The following is a 21,348-nucleotide window of genomic DNA, read 5'->3' on the forward strand; positions in this document are numbered from 1 at the left end:
TTCAAAGTGTTGATCAAAGCCTTGAAACTCCATGTGCCAAGAGTCATCTTGGAGCATTGATCCCACCTGACTTTTACCAAGTGCTTGCTTGAAGAGGGTTTCATAGAATCGCCTAGGTTGGAAGGGACCTTTCAGATCATCTAGTCCAACCATCAACCTAACTCTGACAAATACCATCACTAAACCATATCTCTAAGCACTTGTGTCTACCCTATGAACTGTCTTTCAGTTGGTCTCTGCTTTGCATGTGTGTGCTCAACGCAAGTATGACATTTGGTAGCTTCTGCAAAAGCATCCTGGAATTCAGTTCACCTTCCTGCAAAACTTTCTGCACCAATTTTCAAAATAATGTATTTAAGACAACCCTCTTTGTTGAAGCCTCTTAAGTTCTTTGCAGCCATCTGGGCACTGAATATCTGCTGTGCAAGTGTTGGGTTGTCTCTGTGTGTCGTACTTGATTTTGTTCTCTGTCGGTGCCCTTGAGTTGCTGACAACAGCCTTGAAAGCCATTTCAGGTAGGCACAGGCAGGTAAAGCTGGTCCTCTGCCCTAATCTGAAGGGGGGGATTTGAGGGGAATGTCATTAAAGACACCATTTCCCCCCCTTCCCCAAGCATTCACTTGCAGATGCCAGTTGTACATTTTCAGGGTCAAAAATGCGGTTTACTCATATTCAAGGAAAAAAAACATTTGTCAGATAAACTCTGTTTTCTCTTTGCAAGAACCCAATTTCACCACGAATAGTGTTCTTTTGCACAGAGGGGGAGCTTTGATGTTTTGATGCTGTTTGCTGGGTTGGAAAAGGCTCGCTGCAGTGCCACGCCAAGAGAGAAGCAGAAAATGCAGTTACTTGGCAACTTGTACATCACTGAACCGCGCCAAATTCCTGAAGCTTGTAAATACTCATACACTTCTGCCAAGCAATAGCTCTTCTGTGCTGTTTCTCCCAGGCTTATCAATGTATACTTTTCCTTGCTGCTTTTTTTTTTTCTTCCCTTTTTTTGAAGAATCACACAATCATAGAATGGTTTGGGTTGGAAGGGACCTTAAAGATCATCTAGTTCCAAGCCCCTGCCCTAGGCAGGGACACCTCCCACCAGACCATGTTGCTCAAAGCCCCATCCAGCCTGGCCTTGAACCCCTCCAGGGATGGGGCAGCCACAGCTTCCCTGGGCAACCTGTTCCAGGGTCTCACCACCGTCAGGGTAAAGAATTTGTTCCTAATATCTAATCTAAATCTCCCCTCTTTCAGTCTAAAACTGTTACCTCTTGTCCTATGGCTCTCCTCCCTGATCCAGAGTCCCTCCACAGCTTTCCTGTAGCCCCTTTAGGGACTGGAAAGGGCTATAAGGTCTCCCTGGAGCCTTCTCTTCTCCAGGCTGAACACCCCCAGCTCTCTCAGCCTGTCCTCGCAGCAGAGGGGCTCCAGCCCTCTGATTGTCATCAATTAGGGCTTCAGTGTAAAGATTTGGCTACATGTCAATGTGCTAACGCAATTACTGATGCTGGTCAGGACAGGGTGCAGGAGCTATACTGTAGTTCTGTTGCACAAGAGAAAAATCACTTTTGAGTGAGGCGTGTGAGGTGACAGATGAATAAGACTTACATGCAATGTAAAGATCACCATAATATTAAAGAAAAAATGGAGTCCTTTTAAAGCAGCTTTAATCAGTTTTTTCAGACAGTTCTAGAGCACGTTAGATACTAAGATGTTGTGCAATTAAAAATAGGCTTTACTCTTTATCCCAGAAAAGAAGTTCTTGCATAAGACGAAAATTTAAACTTCTAAGTAACCATTATATAATGCATGGTATTATTTTACACCTTTGAATTGTAAGATTATCTGCTATTTTATATCTAAATACTACTTTACATCCAGCAGTCTAATCTGTGCATCTCTTGGAGAATATAGTTGTCTGTGAGTATTGGGGACATTTCTAACCGCAACAGAGATGATGATGGAGATTAAACCCTTCTTAAAGGTACCGCCAAGTTAATGGATTCAAAACCACATATAATATGGTTATAGTTGTGGGTTTCTGCCTCATTACCTGCCACTGTTGAGCAAAGGACAGCTGTAACGTCACGAGTGTCATGTCACCCGTCTTCCTCAGGTCACGAGCGCCTGGAAGAGCTGCGGTCAGGAAGCTGTTTGCCTTTCCCACAACTGAGATAGCCTGGGTTATTGTTAAAGCAAAGCCAAGCAGCTAGGCGCTGCATTAATGCTGTGCCCAAGCGTGGCACTCCTGCCTTTCGCTGCTATCCTTTCTTCCTTTAGCCGTAAACAGATTTGGACTTCCTTGGGAAAACAGTCTTGGAGGAGCAAAGTATTTTAAATTGAACTGAACTTTTTGGTTCTTATGATATTGCAAACCAAATCTTAATGCCTGTTCTAATTTTAAGACATTAATTTTCACAAGCAGCAGATACTTAGTCTTACATGTCTCAGATGGGTTTGCTGCTGGCATCGCTTGTGAGATCATGGTCAAAACAAGGACAAATCAACTATAAAATTTCAAGACTTTACTGAATAATTTTGTATTTTCCTTCTCGAGGACCACGTAGTTGTCATATTGCTTTATTTTTGTCACCATCAGTGTGGCTTGAAAAGCTTCTTCAGGCATCTGAGATGGGCTCCCAATGAGAGGAAAAATCTTGGTGTGAAGGATCTCTCGCCCCGCGGGCTTAGTTTCGTCTCGTGCAATGGCATGTTACTGCCTAGGCATTCTGCTCTGATACGTGTGTTCTGATTGCAAACTGACTTAAGGCAGTAAATATGTGCAAATGCCTTATGGACAGCTCACTTATACAAGTGTAAAGTTATCTTCAGTTGTCGTCTTAAAGATTTGGGGAAAGCAGGCTAATATAACTGGAAGCGAATACAGGGAATAGATGTGCATAGTGGGAATCTTTTAAAATTTCAATATTTTTATATTTAAAATATGTATATAAAAAAAGTCATTGTAGAGCATTGCTAAGCTATTTATGTAGGCTTTGTCCAAATCGACCTCTGTGCCCTCTCTGGAAGCAGAGGATGGTGTCCGTCGCTGCTCGTCTCTGTTGCTGCCTGTGTCAGTATGCGTAACTGTGGAGTTTAGGGTGAGCAGCGCTGGCCTCCATTTTTATCTATAGCCTAGGACTAATATTTCCAGCACACCATGATGCCAAGCTTTTAAAAGCTGTCTTTATTGAAGTTTTGGGCGCTATTAGTGAAAAAAAAATAAAATGATGCTGGATGTTTCCTGTGAAAGGTTGAGGGTGCGCAAACCTTGGAAGTGTTTTCTGGGAGGAAATGTTCAATTTGTGATTTTATTTTACCTTGGGGATAATCTGCCACTCGTGAGGCTCTCCAGGGATGAGTATGGGAGTGATGGCAGGCAGGTTGCTACCTGCTGCAGGAGATGGTGGTGGCGGACAGGCGTCTCCCTTGGATGTTCCCTATTGAGCATCGAGTGTCCCCAACACTGTCGCTGCCCTTCAGGCAGTCCTACACCAGCCTTTCCAGGGGAATTTGTAATCATACCCTAACCCAGCGTTGGGCTGAGGGGAATGAAGGACGGACACCACTGAATGCCTTTGTACAGCTCTGGTGCAAGCTTTCGATGGACTTTTTTCCATTAACCGTGACTATTTACGTTGGGATGATACAAAATCAAACTGCTGCTGGTTACGACATCTTCATAATTGTGTACGACAACAGAGATTTCAGAAACAACACTTTTCTTAAGCATAAATCAAGGCAGATGGTAAAACCGAGTGACCTACAAAATATAACAAGTTTGTTCACCAGAAATTTACAGTACAAACAAATGTACCGTCACCTAAAAATACCGAGATGGCATTTCTGACAAAGTGATGATTGTACAAGGAAGTCAAAGTTTGGGTAAGGCCAAGAATGAATTTTACGTCTTCTAAGTACACTCTGGTGATCAAACTGACTGTAAGGTATTTCAGACTAATGTTTCTTCCTCCCTGTAATTTTGTTTGATAGGGTTTATCTAATTCTTTCTGTAAACAAAGTTATTGGAGCAGATCGCCTGAAACCGCCTCTGTTGGTCAGAAGGTCTCAGCATCTTGCGGAAAACAGCACTAGTTTGTAGTGTTTGTGTTCTTTTTCTCTGAAAATGGGACCCAACAACTTGCTTTCTAAATAATGTGCTACTCCTGGGATCTGCCAATTATTTTTTTTTTTGTTTTAATAGTCCCTTCCTGTGTGCATCCTTACGTGTTTGGATGCAAGTTAGCTTTGAAGCTTCCTCTTGCAGAACTGCATCCATTGCTCCGGTTGTCCCAGTAACCTGGCTCTTCGTGCTGGCAGGGAGGGTTTATGCTCCGCTCGGATCATTTCGTCATCCTGCTCAAAGCCCTGGCCAGTTGTCCCTGTACCAGCAGGGTATGTGAGGCAGGATCTCTTCAACCCACCCAGCCATTAAAGGCATGAGGGAACGACAGCTCCTGCAGGTTCATCCCTCCTCTGTTTTCAAGTCTATCACTTTTGGACCCCCAAGCGCCTCGTGCCTGAGTGCTGACGTCTCTAATAAACATCCCAGGTTCTTTGCAGGGCTGGGGACCAGCAGAGAGGAGCTGGTGCTCACCAAAGCAGAGGTCTGCAGGTAAAGCCCGCTACTGCAAGCAAAGCAAACTTGAGGCAAATCGGCTGTGAAGTGGAAACATGCAAATTAAAGCAGGCTAAATCACGGGAGGATTAAGCTGTAGTGATTGAAGACAGCTTTATTTTAGTATGGAAACATTGATGCAGGATTTAACGTACTGTAAGTTCCGCTTGTTGTCTTCGTAGTTAAGATGGGTGGTCTGACACAGGCAAACACAGAAATTGTTCTCTTTCTAGACCTTCCTGTATATAAAAAAAATTGTAACAATGGCATTTTGGAAATGCTAAGTGCTATTCTTTGGGTTGGCTCCTTCAGCTGGTCAGCTGGGAGAGCAGAAGGGCTTTTGTAGGCTTCACATCCTGTGGGGCGTGGGAGTTTTGTGTGGCCTCCAGGCATGGGCGTCTGACACATCAGGAGATGCGTGGTCTGGGATTCATCTGGCAACTACACACACACAGAAGCATTCTCTCACAAAATGCCATTAGATCACCTCACCTGGCTTTCCACTATGTTTTTAGTTAAATGTCACCCAGAAACATTTAGGTCAGTCATCTGGCAAGACAGAGTTGTGAACTGAGAGGGGGAAGATCGACCACTTCTCTTGGTAGTTATTGTGGCCCTTAATCATCTTGGCAATGATCTTGGCCTCCATTAAACTTGCTTGTCACCAATGACAGGCCTTTTACTGCAGCCTTGGAGCCCACGAGCACCTGATATTTCCTCTTAGCTTGTGCTTACGTGTTGTAACCCAGTGGCTTTGCAGTTTTGGTGGACTCATCCAGCTGACATCCCTCACGGTGGTGTATTCCCTGCTGTCTTCCAGCCACTGTGGTCCTTTCTCTGTGGTTGTTCCAGTTCTTCAGCACACGTCTTAGAAACCAGTTACTGGAACCATAAGCTTTTATCAGTGCTATTTAGAAATAAAATTCCCTTTATGCCCTCTCTCTTTTTTTTTAGGATTTATGAGCAAGAATTGGTTTTTCAGAGGATGACGCTCTAAAGAGAGCTAAGCAGTTTGTTTTCACACATGCTGTTGTGTTTTATGAATCTTTCAAATGGTCTGGCTTTCCTTGCAAGTAGGACTTGTTTCTATAATCTTTTGGTTATACACTTTAATGGATAAATTCTGTGCTCTGTAAGAAAAAAACAAACCAAAAACAAAATAACCCCCATTAAGTTCAGAATTTCTTTGAATGACTTAACACATTAAGTTAACTACGCATTAAGAAGAAGCAATTTTATAAAATATGTACTCTAAATAAGAGACTTAGTATCTGACTTAATGTTTCTCATAACTTGATATGTTTTAGAAACAAAAACTATGGCGTAGGGTAGCTTTAAAACGGAATGGCCCTACGGAGGCAATAGGTACAATGACCCTGGAGTTAAGGAGGCTCTCAAGCAACTTGCAGAGGTGCTGTTTGCCTCTTCAGCAGCAGCAATTTTTTTGCAACTTTGTGTTGCACAAAAGAAAAATGACAAAAAGTGGTTGTATGCAAATGGCTTTCTAACATTTCTTGAGAAACATCAGTTAAGAATGGGTTTCGTACACTTGAGGGATGAAGCTGTGGAATGCACAGTCCTTCATTAAAGTGGCCTAAAAATAAAATACTGTTCATGTAAAATGTGATTTGCTTGATGGAGGAAGGATTAATTGTGTGTTGGTATCAAATAAGTATTTTATCAAAAGAAGATTTTGGTAGTGATTATCTGTTTAGCTTTGGATACCTTCTTTGAAACACTTTTTTGTATAGGAATATTTGAAGTGAATGCAAGAACCGAGTGTCCCATTTTTGTCATGTTTCAGTTACTGTAGAGAGCTGTAAGAAGAGATGCTTAAGGTCTGAAGATAGACCTTAAGGGAGCCACATCATCCCTGTGGTTTTTTGTGCATTCCCTAATCTGAAGAGAGATGGCCTTCCGTTAGTTGTCCAGATGTATTGCTGTTCACAATCTTTACCAATAAAGATGCTAAGTCTGAGAACTCATGCAGAAAACTGCTACCTTCTCCGTTTCTAAAATCCAAAGGTGGGCATTTGGGTGCTGTCATGCCAACATCACACTCTGGCAAGGCAGAACTCTAACTGCTGGTGGTTTTGTTTAAAGTAGTGGGAGAAGTCATCCAGAAAATGGCTGGCAGCTGGTAAAATTCGTGCTGCTGATTTGGGGTTCACCCGACTTGTGCTTACTGCTGGTCACACCACGGATCCACAGGGCTGGGAAGGACTTGCCATATTCACAAAGTCAGTGTGTTGCACTGGTTTTCCTCTCCCGATCTTGCTTATGTGCCCTTTGCTTCCTGCATCAGGCTGGTACCTTCAGCCTTTGCTCTTCTGACACCCTGGGTTCTCGTTTTTCAGGTGATGGCAAATGGATGGGGAGTTTCACACTAATCCTTCTTCAGACCTTTACAACAGAAGGGGGTGATCAGTGCAAGTTCTGCCTCATGGTCAGCCTCATCCTCCTCCTTGAAGCCTCTTGTCTTCAGCCGAGAAGTGTTTTGGGGCTGTTGCTGGCTCCACCCATACATGTTGGTGTCCAGCACAAATGTGGGAGCCCAGTATGGGGCTCCTGGAAGCAACCCTAATGCAGAAATGAATGTCCCACTGGCATTGATTTCTAGCCTTATTTCTTTAAAATAACAAGGGTGTGTACTATTTCAGGGAAGCAATAGGCAAATCATTTCCGTCTCTACTTGTCTCTAGTTAACTGCTAAATCAACTATAACCTTCTTAAACTTGCTTTTTAAAGCCTTCCTCTTCAACTTACCTCCTGTAGTTGTTCCTCAGTTGCTTGCATGGATGTCGTTTTTATCTCTTTGTTACAGTTTTCTGAATGTCTTTTGTCCATGTTTTGCCTTTGTAACCAAGTGTCCTTGTAAGCCTTGGTCATCTGGATCACTGAATCTTCTTTAGGTTGATTCCAAAGCCTTTTATCTTCTTGAAGTGCTCTGAAAAGTCAGTCATTGTTATTTTTTATTTTATTTTAGGTAACGATACATATAGGATCTCCGTCCTTATATGTATTTTAAGTCTCTCGCTTTTGGGCTTCTCACAATGTTCTGTTTCTTTTTGTGGAAGAATCAGGCTACAGTCAACCCCTAGGCAGAGAAGTTTGTGGCCTGAACGTAACTGGAGCAGAGTTGTAGCCTACTACATAAGTAGGTAGGCGTCATTTAATTTGCCACAGTCTGGAAACCCTATAGTTAGGTCCAGATTTCACAGTCTGAAGTAGCCGCCCAGCAGAAAATAGCCATCTGGTTGCTGGTCTTCTGATGTGGAGCTGAAATGTGAATGCAGCATGGGACCCGCGAGCAATGCCTGCCCACAACGGCAGATGCCCACGCAAGAGTCTCCGATCTGCATCTTCTGGTCAAGGTCAGCTGCAGGTTCCCAAACTCATTGATGTCTGCCCTGTGCTTTGATCAGCCTGACTTACATTAGATACCACTCTTAAAATTTCGCAGTAGTGAAGTGGTTCACTGAGAGCTAGTGAGTAGTGAGACTGAGACTGTAGTCGCTCTTTATTCTCTTTGGTTTTACCATTCTTGAAGTTCTTTAGCTGCAGGCCGTGATTTAGGTTTTACCTGGCACAGGCACACTGTGGTCAGGCTGGGCGCTGTGCAGCAGATTGTGCTGAAATACAGATCTCCGAGGAGCGGTGCGTTTTATTCTCCAAATAGCGACAGGTAGTAAAGGAGACGCTTTAGCATTAAGGCTTTGTTTTAAAGAAACAACTTTCCTAGGTGAACACAGCGGGAAAACCTCCTGACCTTTCTTACGTTCCATGGAAGAAAAACATCTCTCTGTGGAAGTGTTTTGACAGAATCCAAGTTTAGCTATGATGACATTTGTAGTTAATTGTATCAAGACCATGTTTCTTTTAAGAAAACCGCCATTTTTGCATGAACTACAATTAAATGGAGTTTTACACTTGCGTTTTTAAGCGACAAAACCCAGAATTCATCAGAGCAGTGAGGGAAGACTTGCTCATGTCTTGCTTTGGTTATAGTAGATGTAGTGTAGATGTAACGTAACACAAATTTTACATGGCTGGGAATGATTTGTCTTCGGCTTGGATGCTGCTCAGTTAGGAAATTTCCAATAAGTGGGGTCAAAATAAAAGTGGGTCTTTAACTTCTGTACCCAGCTGATGCCAGTCTTTCTACTTCCGCGTGCACGCTACCAAGACTTTGTGATGGATGCGACAGAGAAGGTGACGAAAGTAGGGTGGAGGAAATATGAGGGGAAGTGGGAACTCATGTGGGTGTTTGTCCTCGTTCATCCACCCTTCTTTGGAAAAGGGTGTGTTCTTTCTCTTGGCAGTGCACGTTAGACTGGGGAACACTGACTGTCCTTCTCTTCCATCCTTCTCAGAGCCCTGGGGGGACGGGCACAGGAGTGTCGTGGTCATTGCTTTTTGATTGGAGGTCATCCAATATAATAAGGATGCAGGGAGGGGACAAAGTGCTCAGTTTTTAGGCAAAATATTCTTGTGAGCCTTATATACATTTATTTTTTCCTTGTTTTCACACAGTAGCGTTCAGTAGTGGTGCTCCTTACTCTGGCTGAAGGACGGTCTTTGGGGAGGGGGGGGAATGGCCATCTTATGCTCCACCTTTGGTTGATGCTGGCAAAAGTGGGAGATGGCTATTTTAAGTGCTTGACCTACCATTAATACAAGCGGTGTTTTGCTAAATTCGAATGTTGTTCTCAATGTCACGAGTGGTTGTGTAAGGACTTGCGTGCATCGGATGGGCTCGCAGTGACGGCAGTCCTCGTGCTGCTTTCCAAAACATGGCTCCACAGGTGGTTTGTGGAGCTGCTTAACACACACAGCAGGCTACCCACCAGCTTACATTCTTTAATATTAAAAAAAAAAAAGAACTTTAATTCTATCAACAAAGTTAAGTTGTCCTTTTAAAAGAGTGAGTTCATTCATAGAGATGCTTCTTGTTACAATGCTTCAAGAAGGCAAGTTTAAAGTGGATTTAAACAAAATATTCCTTGTGAAAACGTGTAAAGCTGTTATAATTAAATCTGGATCTTAGTGATTGCCTTGTTGTGCATCTGTTATGCTAAAGCTCATGTGTTAAAACTCATCCTGATGTCACTCTGGCTCCCCACGTGTACAGGAGGCAGCGCCTGGCAATGCTGATAAAAGAAAATGATGTTCTGCCCTTCGCAGGCTGGGGATATTTGCAGCAGACCAAGCGCCGAGTTCTTGTTCCGTGTTGAAAAGGCCACGCTGATGTCAGTGGTTTGTGCATAAATGCCAAGAAAAAGCTTGCTTTGGGTGAGAGTCTTCACTGCCGTCGGGAAACCTTATCATGCCTGGAATACTACCGGGATGGGGCACGTGGCGAACATCTGCCATTGGCCTTTGCCATTTGGGAACTAGCAGTGGAAAGGCTGATTCTTCCTGTGAGACCAAGCTCACACCAATGGGCTTCCTCAGGAAAAGGATTTTGTAATTAGTCCTTTATCAGCGTGCTGTATTTAAATGTGTTGACTTTGACGCATCATTAAAAAATGAAAAGGAAATTTTTTTTTTTTTTACAAAAAAGCCATCTGAACTCAGGTGTGTGTTTCATAGTGTTTGCATTAAGTAGCTGAAAGGCAACACCTGTGCGTTTTGCAGAAATGAGAGAGTGCTTTAGTGTAATTTCTCTGTGCTTTCGTGGAATCTGACTGTTTTGAGGTTATCTGAATTTCTCTAGAAAACTACTAGTGTTTAACATTCTCTTAAAATAGCATAATTTTATTTTTCCTATGCATCTTAATCCTTTTGAGTGGATAACGAGTAACATCCTGGGTCCTCATGCAACTGAGGTACCTGAGTATATGGGTTTTTTGAAAGCTAAAGCTTCAAGAGAGTGGGCTACAGAAAGCTGTGGGCTACTTGCCCGTTTGAATGTATGCTTGCCTTCTTGGACCAGGGTCTGGGTTTCTAATGAACTGTTGAAAACACTGCAGCCTTTGAGCAATCCATGAGACTTTTTTTGAGAGCTACTGAACGCTTTCCTGTTACAGTTTGATATTTAGCTGCTGGTTTTGCTGCTTTTACCTTTTCTTTTTTTTTTTTTTTCCCCCCATGATGGAGGAGATGACATTGCACTTTTGGGGGCTTTTTGTACAGCTGGGAGTCCCTTGACTGGTGGAAGAAATGAATTGATTAGCCTGTTATTAATAACCATTCATTTATTTGCTGTTTAAAAAGACCAGAATATGTCTTTTTAATAAAACACTAGCATATATCATGAGACAGGTAATTTTGTTTCACCTTCTCTTCTGTGTCACCTGGAGTTAACATACCATGGCTTAATTTCTCGATAAATTGGTATGTTAGATCTGGAGCAGTTGGTTAAAGCTCCCGTTCTCCTGGAGTTACTAGCTGCTGGTTCCAGAGCCTGCTGCCTTGCCTCTGCCCTGCCATGCTGTTCCCCTCCATGCTGCCCGGACCTGTCTTCGGCAACGTTTGTGCTGCTGCTTTTTCTTCTTTCAACAGCAGCGATTCCCTTCCCTTTGCCTCGCAAGCTGGTGGGATGCAGCAGGCGCGGGAGACCAGGGTTCTCCCTGTGGTTTTGGCGGAGGCCCAGCCTTCCTTCTCAGCCGCGGAGAGGTGACTTTGATCTCCCAGCTCATCTCAATGTCTTTTGGAAGCTGACAGCATCTCCTTGTAGCCGTAACTGCTGTTATCACACAACTCCTTTTTGAATGGCCTGGCTGGTTACCAGCTGGCACCATCCCTACTTGCAAGCGAACCTTCGCTTCAGTTCTCATCACATCATCTTGCCCACTCTGCCCCAGCATCCCCTCCGTCTCTCTTGAGTGGCACCACATGGGAAAACAATTCTTCCTTGATGCCTCCCAGTGAGGAGGAGATGTAATGTCAGATGTCCTCCTGAAAGTTCGCTGGTTAACTCTTGGCACTCCTTCTCCATTGCTGGTTCTTCTGCTGGCTTTTATTCTTGCCAATATAGAGGTCACCGCTTTGCCAGGCTCCAGAAAGAACCCCAAAAGAAGGTTCAGGTGTTTGTGTAACCCTACCTTTGATGTGTATCCCTCACACTCACCCATGCATATTTAGCTGGGTTGATTTTCATTTTATTTTATTTTATTCTTTTTCCCTCACGGGGAGTTTTTCATGTATAATCTCAGGAGGAGACTTGCAGGCTCCTGCTTCGTCTCCTCCATGTGTAATTCTCTTTTCTGAAGTATGACTTTCCCTTGAAGGGTGTTCGTAGTGAGATTAGAGAGAAGCATATGAGAAATCCGTGTGGGTTTGTCTCTTCAGAAGTCTATCAGATCTCACTTCAACCTGCCTTTTTGTCTTGGGTATCTGGTAAGGTGAGGAGTTTCTTGTACCAACAGCGAGAGAGATGGATCAAAGAGGTTCAATTACCGGATAATGCTTGAAACAAGGAGGCAAGGGAAATTATATTCCCAGGAATCTCGTTTAAGAAGGGATAAATATTTTTTGTTTTGTTTTCTGGTGTTTATTACTATTTATTTGGATGCTTTTTCCTGTGGAAACTCAGGTGGATTTTGGTTTGTCTACCCCCCAGCATGCAAGGAAACCATGCTGTATGAAGTCTAAAGTAAGAAATCGTCCAATGTATTTGGATTCCATTATCTTGAACTTCAGTAAAAGCGCTGGCATCATCTGAGATGCTCATTTGTTAAAGAAGTCGTTGATTAAAGCAACAAGAAGACAGAGTAGGATAATGATTGAAAAGGAGATGGTGAAACTTGAGTGTCTCCTTTGGAGCTCCTCCATCCTGCACAAGCTCATCTGTTGGAGACATCTGTGCAATCAAGGTTTTATTGCTGGCTTTCTCAGAGGCACTGTGATGTGAACTCTTTGCATTCTTGTTAAGGACTTATTTATTATATTTTATGTGCTCTGCATGCCCTGTTTTATTTGTGAAGTGTTTGGCTTTCCTGCTGCAGCAGGAGGTGATGCTGAAGGTGCTGAGGAGATCGAGGTGGTGCTGCAGCCCCCGCTCAAGCGCGTTGAAGGCTTTTGCGGTACTTTAGACAGGACTATTCAAGGCCAGGCTTGATGAGGCTCTGAGCAACCTGATCTAGTTGAAGATGTCCCTGCCTACTGCAGGGGGGTTGGACTACATGGCCTTTAAAGGTCCCTTCCAGCCCAACACGTTCTATGATTCTATGACCACCAGAAACACGTGGCCTGTGAGGTGCAGATATTTAGCATGAAAGTTTATATTTTTGCAAACTCTGATATACCGCTCTGAGGTTGCAAGCAGGTAAACACTACAAAATGTTATTTTCTGTCTATTATTGATGGAATTTTGTGGGCTGTTTTGCTTTTTCTTCAAGTAAAGAGACATTTTTTTAATGTCTTAAATCTAAGATGGAAAAAGTAGGATGAACGGGCTGCACTTCAAGTTCTGGTTTTCTTATCAACATGAATAAAATATGCATGTAGATCTCTCATAACTTCCTAACAAATGCTGAAGAGATCTTTTCAGGGGAGGTATTAGGAACGAAAAAGCTGGTTATAGAAATCCAGAATCACTGCGCCCTTATTATGTCTTCAGGTCTCAATAGTAATCAGCAAAAAGTTTCTTCGCAATGAATGAGTGAGTGACATTTAAAGCTCCATCTGTTGCCTACGGTGCGGTGCCTCATGATGTGTTTCAGTGGGTGATGGGATGATTAATTTTGGTTCCCATTCATGCCGCGTGAAATATTCTCATAGCGGGGAACGACTCCAGCCCTTGCTGAACTGCAGCATGTGTGCTGCTTGTAGGAAACCTCAGCTGCTGTTTACTCATAGCTTGTGCGCCAAGAAGGGATCCGGGCTGCCTTTGTCTTCACCCACGCAGCTCCGTAGCAGGCGGTGCAAAAATACCGGTGACTGCAGTCTACTGACCGCCAGCTTTTCAGGGATGGCTCTGTCGCCAGTGCCGCTGCTGCTTCTTTTTCCTTACAGCCCTCTTGTGAACAGAGGACTGGCCTGTCCCTGTAGGTGAGGACCACCTTCTGGTCTCTTCTCCACCTCCTTGTCCTTCAGACTAGCTGTGCAGTGATGCTTAAGCTAGACGTGTAATTCTAGCCCAAAATAAACCCACCTGGGATCCTGGTCCTTGCCTTTTGGAGAGTAAAGGTAAGAAGTAAAGTGGAGATAATGAAGTGCTCCTTCTTGCTGTCCCACAGCACCCCACCTTCCCAGCTCTGCACAAAGTCCTTTATTTTGCCCTGGTGCGATACAAAGTCATGGAGGAACCCAGCAGGGCTGTGCCTTCATCCTGCCCCCATATGATGCTCGTGATGTGCTGCAGAGGATGTTGGTGTCCTGGGTGCTGCCGCACCGGCACCCCTGCTCCCACCCCCTGCGTGGGGTTTGGGGCAAGGTTTGGGGCTCCTTCAGTACAGCCTGGTGAAATCTTTTCAAGAGCATAAGCTGAATATAGATGGTAATGTGGGGGGGTGTTCCCCTCACCTATTAATTTCTGCATATATTTGCGGCATCTAGCGTGCTGCTGGTTAAAACAGACTAAATCTCAGGCACTCTGAGGGCGCTGTGCCGTGTCGGCGTCCGCTTCATTCCGCTTTACGCCCAAAATACGCTTCTTTTATCCTGGCGCTGCAGTCAGATACTGCAGTAGCTTGTTTCTATTAATAGCTCTGATCTCACCGTCTCTTAGCGTTTCGGTGAGTTTTGACATTTTGGGAAGTGGAAGCCCTGCTGGCAAGGTGTGCCTCAGCCGCCGGCCTGGCTGCAGAGGGGACGCCGGCACGTCCTGTCCAGGGGATGGGACACGGGGGACTTAATTCATAATAACCCAGCAACACTCAAATAACACGAGTTCTTCCTTCCAGAATAAACCACCGCAAACACTCCCTGGGCTGCGCTCGAAGCGAGTGGTTGCTCCTTGCCTCCTTTCCAGGCTGATTTTAAGGAAAATGAAGGTTGTGGGTTTTAGAAATGGCATTTGGCGGCTTTGAAGCCCGTGCTGTGCCAAAGTCTTTTCTGCCGGCAACGACCTGGTCTTTGAAGGCTTTGCAAAATACAGGGAATTTTTTAAAACTCAAAAGCTGTTGCCAGACAGTGAAGGGCAGTCCCTAAGAAATAAAGTCAGTGGAATAAACACATGATTTATTTTTTTTTGCTTCTGCCCAGGGATGAAAGCAGCTGAAAATAATGCTTATTAGGGGGGAGGTCTGTGCAAACACTTGCAGGGTGTCTCACGACTGGTGCGGTGCCACTGGGGCAGGATGGGGCTGTCTCCGATGGCAGCACCCAAGCGCCTGGGGATGCTGAGCATGGGGCTCGTGCTTTTGTATTTATTTTTTTTGTATTTAGTTTTTGTGTGCACTCAAAGGCTGACGTTGCCGGTATTGGCAGAATCTGTCTGGAGGGCAAGGCTTGCACGCCAGTAATTAGAAAGCGAACTCATTAGAAATAAAGCCCAAGCCCAGAGAGGATGGAGATGGGGAGGCGGGGGGAGAAGCTGAGTCAATGGTTTCTGGAAAGCGCTGGCTGGGGAGGTTCTGCCACCGCCGTCCAGAGGAGCGTCCCCTCCCCAGGGGCCGTGATTTGGAAAGGCACCAGGGACCATGGAGTTACTCTAGGAGCTGAAATCCTCTTTTATTGGGGTTTTATGCGCTCTGTCTCCTAAGCTTGTGCTGTCACAGACATGTGGTGGTATGTCCGTACTCGATATGTTATTGGGGCTGGCTGGGGGGGGGGGGGGGGGGGGCGGTCAGCCTTGATCAGATGCTCATCCCCTGCGTTTTGCAGCAGATTTGGGGAGGCTGATGTGATTTCTTCCTTCGAGCTGAAGGGAATTGCCGAGGGAAGAGGCGCAGGCGGCTGGGAAGGAGCTGTGCAAATTCAGTGGGACTCGCTTCGTGCTGGAGGGAGGGAGGGAGGGAGGTCTTGGGGGAAACGTTTCCAGCACTCTGCTTTTGAAGGTGACGTTGTATTTAAAATGCCAGAGAGGCAGTTTTCTGTGCTGCTTAGACTGAAAAAAAAAAAAAAAAAAGAAGGAAAAAAAGTTTCTGGCAACAGCTTTTGATTTTTTTTAAAAAAACACTAGTTTGAGAAATATTTTTAAAGTTCGCCTTAAGTAAAAGTTATGCTGAAACGAGATTGGTATTTAAATCGTTGTTTCAAATATCCTGTGTCTGTCTTGTACTGAAATTTTGTTTTCACATACATATTAGTGTGTTTTCAGGACTGAATCCTGTATTGTAGTCCTTTAAGTGCTTACATAAAAATGCTGTATCAGAGAAGGGTAAGAAAATACAGTTATTACTGTTAGTTTTATTTAAGTATGTATGCACATATTTAAGTAGTATCACCTTCCCCTAATCCCATCCAAAATGCTCAGTACTTCTGGAGAAGTTATTTTCCATTTTGGAGCATGGAAGAAACTCGACGTATGACTGATCTGATAATGTGTTTATCCGCGCCTTTATGCGAAACGATTTTAACGTCAAACATTTTTTTTTGGTAGAAATTGCGCCTTTGCTTTCAGGTTTAAGATTATGGGTTTATTTACAGTGAGCGTGTTTAACAACTTCAATGTATTTGAGATGACTTCCGCTCAGCGGTGTTACGGGCAAGCTGCGAGATGTCAAATTTACAATCTCAGCCACGAGGCCGCTCTGTGCCGGCAATCGATGGGGACTGGAATGCTTTAGGTCTTAATTAACGTACAACACACTGACAGTATTTGATGCAGAGCCATGTTTTATTTATTTGGGGGGCCGGGGAGCAAACAGCAGAGTGTTTCTAACTTGGTATAAAAATAATGGTAATTTGAGTATGAAAAAATCCCTACATGCCTAGGTTGGAAAAAAAATAAAATAAAATAAAAATTAAATTTTCTCCTGTTTTTTCCTTCTGTTCCTACAGGGAAGGAAAAGGCAGGCAGAACAGGAGTTTATTAATAATTGCGATCTTGTCTTCTAATTCATGGGTTTGGCATTTCTCATTAAAACACTGAATATAGTCTTTGTGCTTTTGCTAACGTCATGAATCTGATTGTATTAATATGTTCTCAAGGCAGAACCTATAAAAGCAATTTTCTAGTCTACCACAAAATATTCATAAGAATACAGGCTTTTTTTGTTTTGATGATGTGTTCATTAAGCAGAGAAGGTTTTATTGTTTTCGTGAGGGCTCCGTAGGTCAGAAGCGCTCGCTGCTTCTGTGGGGAGCTCATGGCATTTCGAACAGGGGTATTTTGAGACCGAAATAGTAAAAGTCGGGGATGACGCAGCCTCTGCCGAGACTCTGAATGGGAATTGTGGTCAGGATCTCTGCAGCTGGTGCCCCGTTGCCCGCGTGTCGGGCGTCGCGGGGGGTGGGGGAATGAGTCCTTTTGGGTGGGAAACGGGAGGTTTGTCAAGTTTTCTCGGGGCCGTTACCTAGCACGGTGCAAGTCAAGGCTCTTACTCAGGAGTAAAGCAGGAGTTATTTATCACGAGAGGCAATTGCAGGTAGTAGTGATCACAGGTAGTAGTGTATTCCTTCTGGCCGTCATTTTAAGAAGTTGAAAGCTTTTATTTTCCGCTTGTAGGAAGTGCAGTGTTTGGATCGCAAAGGGGCGTGTAGGAAAAAGCACGCAGGTTTCAAGGAAAATTGCATTTAGCCTAAATAGCGTTGGCAAATTCGGTGCGCTGTATTGAAGATAAACAGATTTCCGTGGGGAGTGGGTAAGCGGGAGCCAGTGACTGGTACCTCTGTATTAGTAATGCTGACCTTTAATCCACATGTATAAAAGATGGGAGATGTTATTGCCAGGTGCTCCGAAATCTTCAGCTGGACATAAAAATAGTCAATGCATTTAAAAGCCTTATGATTCACGGAGCCCGCTGCGCTATTTGGTTTACTGACTCATTGGGTCTGATCCCTAGGATTAACCGTTTTGAGCTCTCCTGGAACCTTGGGGGCTATAAAGTTGCATTAAATCATACTCAAGATTATCTTTGGGGAGTTTTGGAGCTCTGGGGTATTTGTCTATAAATTTGGGAGGAGGGGGGGAGTGATAGGAGAGCTCCAGCAAGGCCGTGCTTGTGTCTGTATCCAGTGCTTGCCTGGACATCGTTTCCACGTGGATCCCCTGCATTGCTGAGGGTCAGATGTGTCTACGTCCTGATGTTGGACTGATTGCTATACGTTTGATTTGGTGGGATAAGACAGAGCCGAGTTGTACAATTCTGTTTCAGCTTCTTTTAAAGGTGGATCTGATTCCTGCTGGAAAGCTGCTGCCCCTGGTGAAATAGTGTGGCAGCCCCCGGAGTTCCCCTGGATTTGCCACACGATAAAATTGCTGCTATTCCAGGAATAATCACTGTGCCTCTTTCGTAATGTACAGTAATTACATTAGTAATGCTCAGGATATAATATCCGTATGCAGATGGTTGCCTTGGATTTTTTCATAGCCACGGTGCATCATATTCTTGAAGGTGGATTGCTTTTGGGAGCTTCTTTTTGGTTTTGACCAAAGACCTGCAAACACCTAGTCTGCACTGGGACTCTCTTCTGTTCTCTCTCTCCCCAGTTTCTGGAGGGATCCAACATAGTAATGGGATTTTTGCTGGCATGGAAACTTCACTCTTGTACTTTTCCAAGATGTATCGGGTTTCCCACAGTCCTTGGGACGCACAGTGGTTTCAGATTGCCCCATACCCTGTGCTGCTGGGGTGGATGCCCTATAGATATAGGGCCGTGATGGGGTTGCCTGAGCTTCAGCAGCACCTGAGGAATCCAAACCATTCTTTTGTCACTCAGAGATACTAAAATCCTCGCAAACCTGGATCTAATTTAAAGCGTGGCATCTGAGATGAGAACTTTCTGAAGCGATAGTCCGTGAAACAAGATAGCCTCTCCGTGGGGCTGGTTTTGAGCCGTCAGTTCCGGCTTGCCTGCGGGGAAAAGGGATGAAGGGTTTGTTTTTTTTTTTCCTCTGCGAGCGACTGCAGCGTTTGCCGTAGGGATGCTCCGTGTGCAGGGATGGGAAGGGGATGATGGTACTGACCGTGTAGGAGAGCATCGAACAACAAAATTGGCCGAGGAAGGCTTAGGAACACACTGTTTAGGTGGGTCTGAGTGGTTATCTATAGGTGAGAGCGTGGCCGCCTCCCTGACATCCCTGTCTGTGGGTCAGTGACCCACGGCGAGGAATCCCAGCTCCGGTCCTGCGGGGGAGAGAGGGGAATGGCGAAAAGGCCACAGGAAGGAAAACAATAGGGAAGTGGAGGGAAGAGCTCGTGGGTTGAAAAATAGCAACACTTCCAGTAATGTGACCTTTTACAGAAAATGTTTCCATGCAAAAAGAAAGAGTCTCCTCCTCCTGGGCACAGGCTGAGCATGGGGAGGGGGGAGCGCCTTGTGCTGGCCTCCCGCAGCCCCGCTGCCTGCTGGGCGGGTCATTCGTGGCAGAGCAGGATGTGGCCCCTGCAGCCGACCTGCCCGGGGGGGTGCTGGGCAGGAGGGACAGGGTGGCAGAGTGTCTGCGGTGGCTGTGGCTTCCCCAGCCTCGGAGGGTGCCCAGGCACCCGGGGTTTCTGGAGGAGCAACCTGCTACCAGGGTACGGGAAACCACGGCCTCTCTTCTCCAGAAACTTTAAGGAGTTCAACTCGGTTATAATTTTGTCTGTATAAGCCACCCCCTCTTTTTTTGCATCTTTATTTTCAAATAATAAATTTGTATATTTAAATCAAATCAAATAGTATTTTTTTTTTTTTACTGTGCTTTCCATTTCCTACACTAAGCTATATTTCACAGAATCACAGAATGGTTCGGGTTGGAAGGGACCTTAAAGATCATCTAGTTCCAGCCCCCTGCCATGGGCAGGGACACCTTCCCACCAGAGCAGGTTGCTCAAAGCCCGTCCAGCTGGGTCTTGAACACCTCCAGGGATGGGGCATCCACAGCTTCTCTGGGCAACCTGTTCCAGTGCCTCACCACCCTCACAGTAAAGAATTTCTTCCTAATATCTAATCTAAATCTCCCCTCTTTCAGTTTGAAGCCATTACCCCTCATCCTATCACTCCACTCCCTGATAAGGAGTCCCTCCCCCTCTCTCCTGTAGGCCCCCTTTAGGTACTGGAAGGCTGCTGTAAGGTCTCCTCGGAGCGTTCTCTCCTAAACTCTATTTCTGTGCTTTTGAAGAAGTGATGATGTTCTCCCTGAAATTGGTCTGGTATAGACAGAGCAAAATTTCTACATTCATCTCTTGTTATGTGGTATTTTTTGTTTGTTTTCCCCCTTCAGCTCCAGCAGCATTGGCCCGGCCATGCTTTTTAACACCCCATGGCTTTGCTCAACATCGCCCTTTCCCAAGCAGCTGCGATCTGGGATGGAGTCACCTTTCCTGTGATCCCTGGCCCTGCGTGGTGGCCTTGCCCTTGGCAACACATTTTTGGGAACACCCCAGATTTTTCTGAATTGCTGCGCTATTATTTTTTTTTTAAACTTTCTTTTTCCGTGCCTCTGTGCTTCATTTAGCCCCAGATTTTACTAACATCAACTTCTTATGCATCAGTTACTGGCAAAAAAAAAATATGGATGGCATTTGGGGAAAACCTGTTAAAACTCTTTCTCTGGGATTGCTGACACTAATGTCCTGATAGAGTTTGTAATGTTGTGTGTGGGCGTTTGCTGCCTGGCGCTGTCTCTCGCGCTGGGGGATGGCACAGAAGGGTGATGGTGCAGCCACTTGCGTGACCAGGGTCCTCATTTCTTTCTAAGAATTTACAGCTGATTTCGAGTGACCCCTGAGGACGCGCTGTTTGGAAGAACGCAGCCAGCCTGTTCTGTACTGCCGTCTCACATCCCTCAGGAGGTGGCTGAAATCAGACCTAGGGTTCAGTGATCAGGTTTGAAGTGAAGTGGGAGTTTAATTTTGTATAAAATGGAAGTTCTTCTTCAAGTAGTGTTCCTGCAGGTGACATGCAGGTGGTAAAAACTGGCTTTTCCTCAATGCTCTCGCAGTTCCTAAATGATTTACGTGCTTTTTCCTTTTGAATTGGAGTTTACTTCACCAGCTAGTTCGTTTGTAGGCAGAGAGAAATTAGCTTTCACATAGTACAACTGCCTTTTCTCTTGCTTTGGAAGGACGTCTGTCCTGCTAGGGCTGGCCTCGTGGTGGCTTGTGCTGATGGCTGCGTTAGGAGGGTGGCATCTCTACCCCCGGAGACTTCATAGTGTGTCCTAGCAGAGGTGTGACTGACCCAGCTCCAGGGATGCTGCTGATGCTCCCTTGCAACCTTGCACAAACCCATCTTCAATATTAAACAAAAAAACCCCAACTTTATTTTCCAATTTTGGTGAAGCTCAATGTTTTTTAAGGGTTAGCCTCTTCTGTTTTGCAGATGACATTCACTGAAAGGCATCAGAAGAGTTACTGAGTGATTGCACTGTAGAGCGGAGCATTAAATGTGGCAAATGTATGGAGTACATATGAAACCCAGAACTGTCATTTAGGTGGAATTTAGGAATTTTTAGTCATTCATGGGATAGCATTTTTTTTTAGCAGAAACAACCTGAGCTCAGTTATTGCAAAGGTATTTTTTGTGGGTGTCTGTTGCTACCCTTTTTTACAAGCCCTTTGTCTTCAGGGTGATGCTTTTTGGGGAAGCAAATAACTGATCTTTACTGGACAGATAATCAAGGTGATAACTTTCCCTTTTTTCTTCCGTTAGTGTGCATCTCTTACAATGAAGCTGGGTTATGGGTCCTCCTGGTGCAC

The 21,348-nt window shown here is 44.8% G+C and overlaps 1 protein-coding gene across 17 annotated transcripts in view; it reads left to right on the plus strand.

The window, feature by feature from the left end:
* The window catches only part of HDAC4 (histone deacetylase 4), a 262,543-nt gene that overhangs the window by 114,442 nt on the left and 126,753 nt on the right, over nucleotides 1–21,348 (plus strand). The window lies entirely within an intron of this gene.

The sequence above is a fragment of the Larus michahellis genome, chromosome 7 (genome assembly GCF_964199755.1).
Source record: "Larus michahellis chromosome 7, bLarMic1.1, whole genome shotgun sequence".
NCBI classification, from domain to species: Eukaryota; Metazoa; Chordata; class Aves; order Charadriiformes; family Laridae; genus Larus; species Larus michahellis.